The sequence below is a fragment of the Mya arenaria genome, chromosome 7 (genome assembly GCF_026914265.1).
Source record: "Mya arenaria isolate MELC-2E11 chromosome 7, ASM2691426v1".
NCBI lineage: Eukaryota > Metazoa > Mollusca > Bivalvia > Myida > Myidae > Mya > Mya arenaria.
Window position 1 is genome coordinate 44950922 of NC_069128.1, and position 8137 is coordinate 44959058.

An 8137-nucleotide genomic window follows, 5' to 3' on the forward strand; every position below is an offset into this window, starting at 1 on the left:
TTATTAGGGAAAAGGCTATCCCAAATTGCAAATGTTTTTGCTTTAAACATTTGCTTCCGTACAAAACCATTGGACAAAAAACAAATGTTCGTACATTATTCAATGTTGAAGTTTGTATTAATTTTGTATATATGTTATATCTTTGTCTGATTTTGTAATACCAATTTCCCGGAAAAATAACATAGCAATTGAAAAATTAGTCATTATACCCCACCCAAAGTCGATCGTCTTTCCACCGACGTAGAGTTGTGAAAAAGGTAAATACACTTTCTTGAAAAATGCAATAGAGTTCAGCGTTTAGAAGTATTTATATAATATTGGTCACTACAGAAATAATCCCACAGTTATATAAATAGTGTAAACATCGATCAACAACATTTATTTGAAATGAAATTGGAAAGTTAATCAACAGTTATATACATAGTGTTAACATTGATATGACTACATTTATTTACAATGAAATTGGAAAGCTAATCAACAGTTATATAAATAGTTTTAACATTGATATGACATCATTTATTTGAAATGAAATTATAAAGTTAATCAACAGTTATATAAATAGTGTTAGCATCGATCTGGCAACATTTATTTGAAATGAAATTGGAAAGTTAATCAACAGTTATATAATTAGTATTAACTGACGCTTGTCCATGTATTTCTTTACGGGTGGGGTCTTATGTCCCGTTTCGATTACACATAAAGGATTTTATTTAAATGCTGGACCGTCATTGTGTGGATAATATGTATTTCGCCTGGCGGGTGAAGACCTCAGTCCCCCACTTTGTAGTCGTGGAAACCAGTCGAATAGGTTTCAGTGTTCTTCGGTAATTTCTTAAGGCAGAACAACAGTAACATACATTCCAGAAATAACTTTAGTTGTTTTAAGAAATTCCTTATATATCACATCTTATAAGTCCATTATTATTTATGTTTTGTATGAAATGGGGCATCGTGGGTACTGTGATTTGTTATTCAAAGTCAAACAAATATAGTTCTGTTGTTTTTTGTTGTGTTATTTCATATCGCATTGAACAACCCTTTCGTAATAAATTAATCAAAATGTGAAAAAAGAACATCAGGGGATTACCTTCTAGGATCAGGTGCATGCTCTAAAAATACAAAATGATATAATATTATGTGCAAATAGTTAAATGATTCTTTAGGAAAGTAGAATTGTTGACAAAAAGCAATATCACTTGTTCCATCTTATTTGTTCAATTTTATAATCATAAATGAAGCTTAAAGATCATATGAGTTTCAATGCTAATTATTAACAGTGTGGACATACCACGTTGTTTTTCTCGTCACATTTGGCTTTTGCAAAAAGCAAAATACATCTCGATTCAGAAAGGGTTACCGCTTATGTTTGTTTTTTTTCATATCAGTTTTTTACAAAACATAGCGCAGATAAAGGGGAAATGTACTCTATACTCGGCTACTAAGCGATTTGTAGAGCAATTATATTTCTTCTAAAATCGTGGGCGAATGCTCAGAATGTACAAAAAATTGCTTGTTATAGCATAAAGCAAATTACGTTTTTAGTCCATAAATATGTTTTAAAGATATATATTCACAAAGTTTACCTTCAAAAAGGAAGTCTCGGAATCAATTTCTTTGCACAGGGTTAAGTCATCCTAACTAATGAGGCTCATATAATATAGAAATATATAATGTTTTGAAATTATAAAAGGAAAAATTATTTTGTTAAAGCGAAACTCAGTTTTCAGAGATACAATTGTCAACCTTTCACCCTCTTTCAATGAGCCCGATTAAAACATGTTTTGTTTTGTTTTTTTTAAAATGCAAAGACAGTAGAAATAAGCATCGGTTATGTTTAACCGCAATTAAAATGCATATATGACGAAAATATTTTCCTTAAATAGGCAGTCATCATAAGGGTAATGCAGATGTTTCCTGTTAATAATAAACTCTTTATTTATATATAACAATATTTTTAAGAATAATACATCCGGCTTACGTTGAATACATACGAAGATTGAGAGAGTTACTGGCTGGCAAAGGCATCACAGAGGCGGGAATAAATAGGAAAGAAAAACTGAAAGAGACTTTCACTGTCGATGGTCAGTAACAGTCAGAAGGAACTATTATGTCAGGTTAAATTTGATAATTTAGAGTCTTGAAATCAGTATTAATGATAATATATTTTCTAATAATAAAAACTGTTTATTTTCAATAGCATTTTTATCATCTTACATCTTTTATATATTTATTGTTGGTATTTTGGGTAAACATAGCTCCTTTCTAGTTTGAGAATACAGTTTGAATGTAAACAATTTTGTGTTTTAAAATGAAGCCATAATTACAATGATAACAAATTGTGTAAACAAAATTCATTTTTACCTAAAAAAATGGTAAGATCTCGATACAATTTTGTTGTTTTTGATAATTATGTCTATAAATGTAATTATTTTCATAATTGCAGTAATAGAATTGTAGTATCTCTGTTCTCATATCGCTAGACTGTTTGAGATAATACAATGTAATTCAGAGAGATTATGAATATTGTTCATGCACGTTTGTTATTCTTTGAATATTGCAGTGCATTTAATATGATTAACTACTTCAGGTGCATTGATGTTGGAAGCTGCTCTAAGTTCTTAAGTGAGATGATAGCGGAATTTACAAACAAGGGCAATGCAGAGGCAAATGTCGAACCTGAAAACATCTTTAAAAACTTCATGGTCGATTATCTGTCTGATGTCAGTGTTCATCTGCTGTCTAAATTATTTCTCCGAAAGCATTTTTGGTAAAATAACTAAGCTTTTTTAACCGATGTTTTAAAGAAATGTCTTACATACATTTATAACATAGAATGTGTTTCGCTGTTAACCGAGATGAACAATTACTGCCTTTAAATCTTTAATTGGTTGGCGAAATGAAACAGAATATGTCGGAATGATAAGTTTTAGAAACCAGAACAAGCACAAAACATGCATACACTGTTAATTATATTTTTCAGCAATTGTGATGACATTCGTTTATACAATATTTGTATACGTTTTAGTAATCTGTGTTAATGTAAAAAAGTGTAATGTTTATCCTGTATGTGTATAACGTTAAGTGTCAGCTTGACATTAGCCTTTTGCTTCTAAAACGAGAAGTATTATATCTATCATATGTTTACGATCCTGTAAACATAATTGATTTTTTTTCTTCCAAACAAATATATTACTATGTGGTTATATTGTATCAAATCTTTCGATCGATTTTGCTTACTGATGTCATAACGCGTAGATATTTTCTTGCTGACGTCAAGAAATTCTTTAAACAGTGTTTCACGATTATATATTTTTATTTTTAAATGAAAGTATTGCGTTCGTTTATTTAAGTGTGCGTTTAAAAATTAAACGACATAATGTACTTTTAAACATTTTATAAAATAAAAAAGTAGTATCGCTTTGTTGCGCGTGACACATCTGATTTGAGGGTGCCAGATTGAATTTTCGAACATGGTATATTTTAACCTGAAATGCTCTTCCAGTGTTTTGATATCAACTAGACTTTTCCCTGTCATGCCCATTGCATTATTTGGTAAACACGAAACATTCTATAAACCATCTGTCTTCTCTCCATAATTAATTATATTTAGCTCTAATTGTGTTGCTTTTGGTTGTTATGTTCAGTAATAAATATTCTGTATAGCTAATTTAGATAATTCTTATAATTTGTATAGCTTTGGTGTGGTGTGTGTGTTTATATTGTTCTATTTTGTTTTTATATGTATTGATGTTAACAATCATGTAAACATAACACTGATATCTACTCGTGTAAAAGATGTAAATACACATAAACATATTGGACATGTGTATATTGTCCTGTTAAGAATGCTCTCATATAAAAAAGCTTCTACTAACTATACACAAAGATATAAACGCGTCACAACGCTATACAATGATTTTTTTTTTTCCATTTATATTATTTTATCAATGCATGGTGAGTTTGCATCTGTTTAAAGCTCAGTGAGAACAGGAGTTCACTTAGGGTTCAAGCCAAGTTTTGAACGCTCGACCACAATTATCACTAACGTAACTTGTTACTATCTCATTATCAGTTATCAGATGTAATGCGGAATGTCCCGGGCCATTGGCCGACCGAGTCAGACCAAATGTTTTAACGTCTTTGGTACTCCCATGTCTGATGCTTACCATTAATATGATATAAATTTAGTGATAAAGGTATAAATGTTGTTTCAGTTGTTAGGTTGTAATTGTATGCTCATTAACTTGGTTTAATTTCGAACAAACTCGTTTTTCACTAACCATTCTAAGATGGTAATGCCAACATTTAACAATCAAGCTTTTTAGTGCATGCATAGCTGAAATGTGTTGTCTGTATGTTTTGTGTCTATCCAAATTATAGCATTGTTGTTATTCCTACAAAAACAACGAAATTTAATATTTTAATAGGAAACGAGTTTTCGGATGAAACAATTAAAATTTATTTTTATTATATGCCTGGAAGGGTTAGTAAATGGGTGTTTAGTGTAGCTCTTTTGATAACTGGGCTTACTTTATGAACGTAGAGTCATTTTTGAAATTGTGTCATTGTGTCATTGCGCAAACATTCATTTAATTTAAGTAAATTTCAAAAAAATAAACCTTATTCCTAAAGCAAGCAAACAATGTATGTCATTATCAGAAATGCAATGAACACTACTGTAAGGCGAATTATCAAAACATGGACATTGCATGCATTGCTCCAGTTTTGCTGTTTCCCAGACCTTCAAAAGGGATACTGTCTCGAAGGGCACCAGCTAAGTACACAATATCCGGTCTCCCTTCTAACCAAATGTGTATAACGGAATGCACACTCAGAAAGGTGGTTTCATTTGTACCAAGTGAACTCTGCACTTAACGGCTCTTCTATTGAGTCCCATAGCCGTTTGTCAATCCGTCCAGAATATGTTTACATGGAAATACGCTTTACGTACGTTGATTTGCTCTAGTGAAAACAATAATTAAACGTATTTCGCTTAAGCTAGTGTATATTGAAATTCAGTTGGTGTTGGAGGAGTTAAAGCTTGTAATTTTGAAAAATAGCTTGTCAACCTGACAACATGACACGTTTCAGAAAATAAACTGTATAATGTTTGACAGATGGTCCACTAAAGCTTTTCCCATAAGACGGAGAACTGCGTTGATGTATGCATAACGTTTGCAGCTACTTTCCAGAAGATAAAAGAAATAATGCTGAATTTCAACGACCACGAGACACTACATGGATTAGACTATGACGGATGTAAATTGGCTTGCTTATTAGCATCATTTTCGTGTTCCTCGTTCGAACTTGACGGCTCTTCTTTGTTTAATTTGGCGATTGAGAATGCGAATGAAGGCGGATGGTTGCGAGACGCCTCCGGATAGACTTACTATCAGAGGGATTGTCTGAATTAGCAAACACTATGTTTCTTTCAATACGACTTTTCAATATTTCACAAATACTCCGTTCTAAGATTTGTATGTTTTAGTTAATTATGTGGATGCTTTACTGTATCTTTAGTCAAAAGTTGGTTTATAAAGTTTGAATACTGTTTTGTTGCTGTTTGTTTCTGAACTGTTTGTTTCTGAACTGTTAAATTGCAGTTTCCATGTCTTAGCACTTGTTCTCTTATTCGCCGATATAAGTGCCACATGGTATTTTCATACTTTGTTTTCTTTTCTTTATATGAAAAATAAAATCTAGACATATTACAAAACGGTCACTTATGCAACGTATGTACTACTTTTATCCAAAATTATCAAAGAGGAATCAAAGGGTCGGCTTTTTAAAAACCGCTCAGACAAAATTATTTAAGAAAAAAAGTATGTCTCAACATAGCTTAAATTCCAATAGTTCCGGTTTAGAAAGATAACTCGTAACACTATAGTGCATTTGAAAAACATGAGGAATGACCTAGCTGATGGTTAGTGCATCAGAATGTGAGTGTCCGAATGAGTAGAACCATGAATTTGGACCTGAATTTCATCGAATAACACATGGCAATAAAATATTAATATAAAAGTTTGACCATTTTAAAAAAGGTTTCGAAGCACAAACTAAGAGTAGGTATTAAATATCTATTAGTTTGGCAACCGAATTATCTCGATACATGTATTAGTTGAAAGTAAAACTCGAAACAATTATGCCTGAAATAAATATTACAACACAGAAAAAAATGATTATGGGTGCCGTGTTAATTCCAAATACTAGGTTAGTACCGTTTATGGAGAAGGTTTATCGGGCAAGGCGTCGGAATTTATCATCAGGTTCCATATTCGAGCCAGATGAAATTCCTTCATCCAAGTCACTTACCTTGTATTATAATAATCTTGTTACTTTGTTTATACAAAACACATATATTACCTTTAAATCAACAAAAAGGGGGAAAACAGTTACTTTCCCCATCGAGTTCAAGACACTACTCATGCAGCCAAAAATGTACCCAATATCTTCAAATTTATTTAATACATTTATAGTCAAATTATTAACATTTCAGTAATTCAATATCAATTCAAAACAGAAAAAGCTCTTTAACGTACAAAAATCTGGATCGTCACCAAACACCAATTTAATCATATAACAATTACACTTGTCATAGGTCAAGATCACGAATGTGTTATTAATCGCCATATATTAAATGGATATAATTCATGGTGATTTTAAAGAATTAAATGTGAGATGTTTAGAACTGCACTAGAGAAGAAATAATTTATTTATGTTATAATTGAGATGTTGCCAAACGCCTTAAAAAATACAGACGAACAGCCACTTGGGTGACAGGCAGTGAAACATTCATCACAGAAATAGAATCAACTGTCGTTAATTGCTGCATATTTTATTGAGCATTAGTGGGTAGGGTTAGGGTAAATGTAAATATTCTGGCCGATTGTCTCTGCCAGTGTCAGTATCATGCAAAAACTGTGTTATGAAACTTTCTGAGCAAAGGATTGTTGAGCCATTTGTTGGTGGAATATTGATATGATTCTGGAGTGATGCTTGTTCTTTTCCACTGACATGATACTATACTCTTTCAGAATAAACGGCCTCTCCGATATCTTGGATACATTACCAATTTACTGAAGATAAAAACCACGTGGTCAACTAACGTAATAAAGCAATATTTACACGGCACCTTGTCACTTGATCGATTTGAATGCTAATGACAGTATATATAATATGAACTAAGGCGCTGCCTCTACGGGCTTGAAGTGTTGTTGCCGGAATCGTAGTTATTGTTATGAAACACGTGTTCTACAATACATGGCCGGCATATTTGGTCTCTCGGGCCATCAAGAACAACTAGCTGTTTTATATAGACAAGTCGAAAAACTTTTCAGTACATGTTCTTAAAAAATTAAGCACAGAACCTTAATTTATGAATATTCATATGGCAAGGACGAAGAGGCTTTTTTGAATGTGCTTTTCAGCTGTATAATTATTTTGATATCGGGTCTACACTCCAGTTACCAGAAAACCATTTGTTTGAAGAAGAAAAAGATAAAGACCATTATTTGTCCATGATTTAATGAATACTAGTATGATAATACAGGCATATCTCTATTGTTCGCCATCTTCCTTGCCACATACTTTGCATGATCTCTCAGTATTTTGATTAGTAATTAAGACCATAGTGAAAGAAATCGGCTAAGTAGTGTGAAGGAAATCGTTCCTATTACCAGATGTAAATCCTTATAAGTATTGGTCTTTCACACCTTCCATAAAGCAAGCAGTAAATATTTCACAGTTTATTTATGAGTCCTTAATTTACATAGATACACTATCTACATACATTTATAAACTAAAGCTATAAAATATAAGATAAATATGCACAAAGCCATTGTAAATAAGGAATGTTATATTCATACATTTATGTTGAAGTAGACAAATTATTAATTATTATAAACAAGAACTAGGTAGCATTTAAGTATAATGAGGATAAAACATGAGCATACAGCTGATACTGAAGACATTTTTAAAATCAGTAAAAGACGAGTATATGGTCACCTTAGTGCAAGAAATCAATATCTGCTTCTATATCTATATGCAGTTATTGAGTTATTGCACTAAGGTGATTTATCATATTCTTGTAACAATAACATTCAATACTCATATTTGAAGATTTAACTTCAACACTATC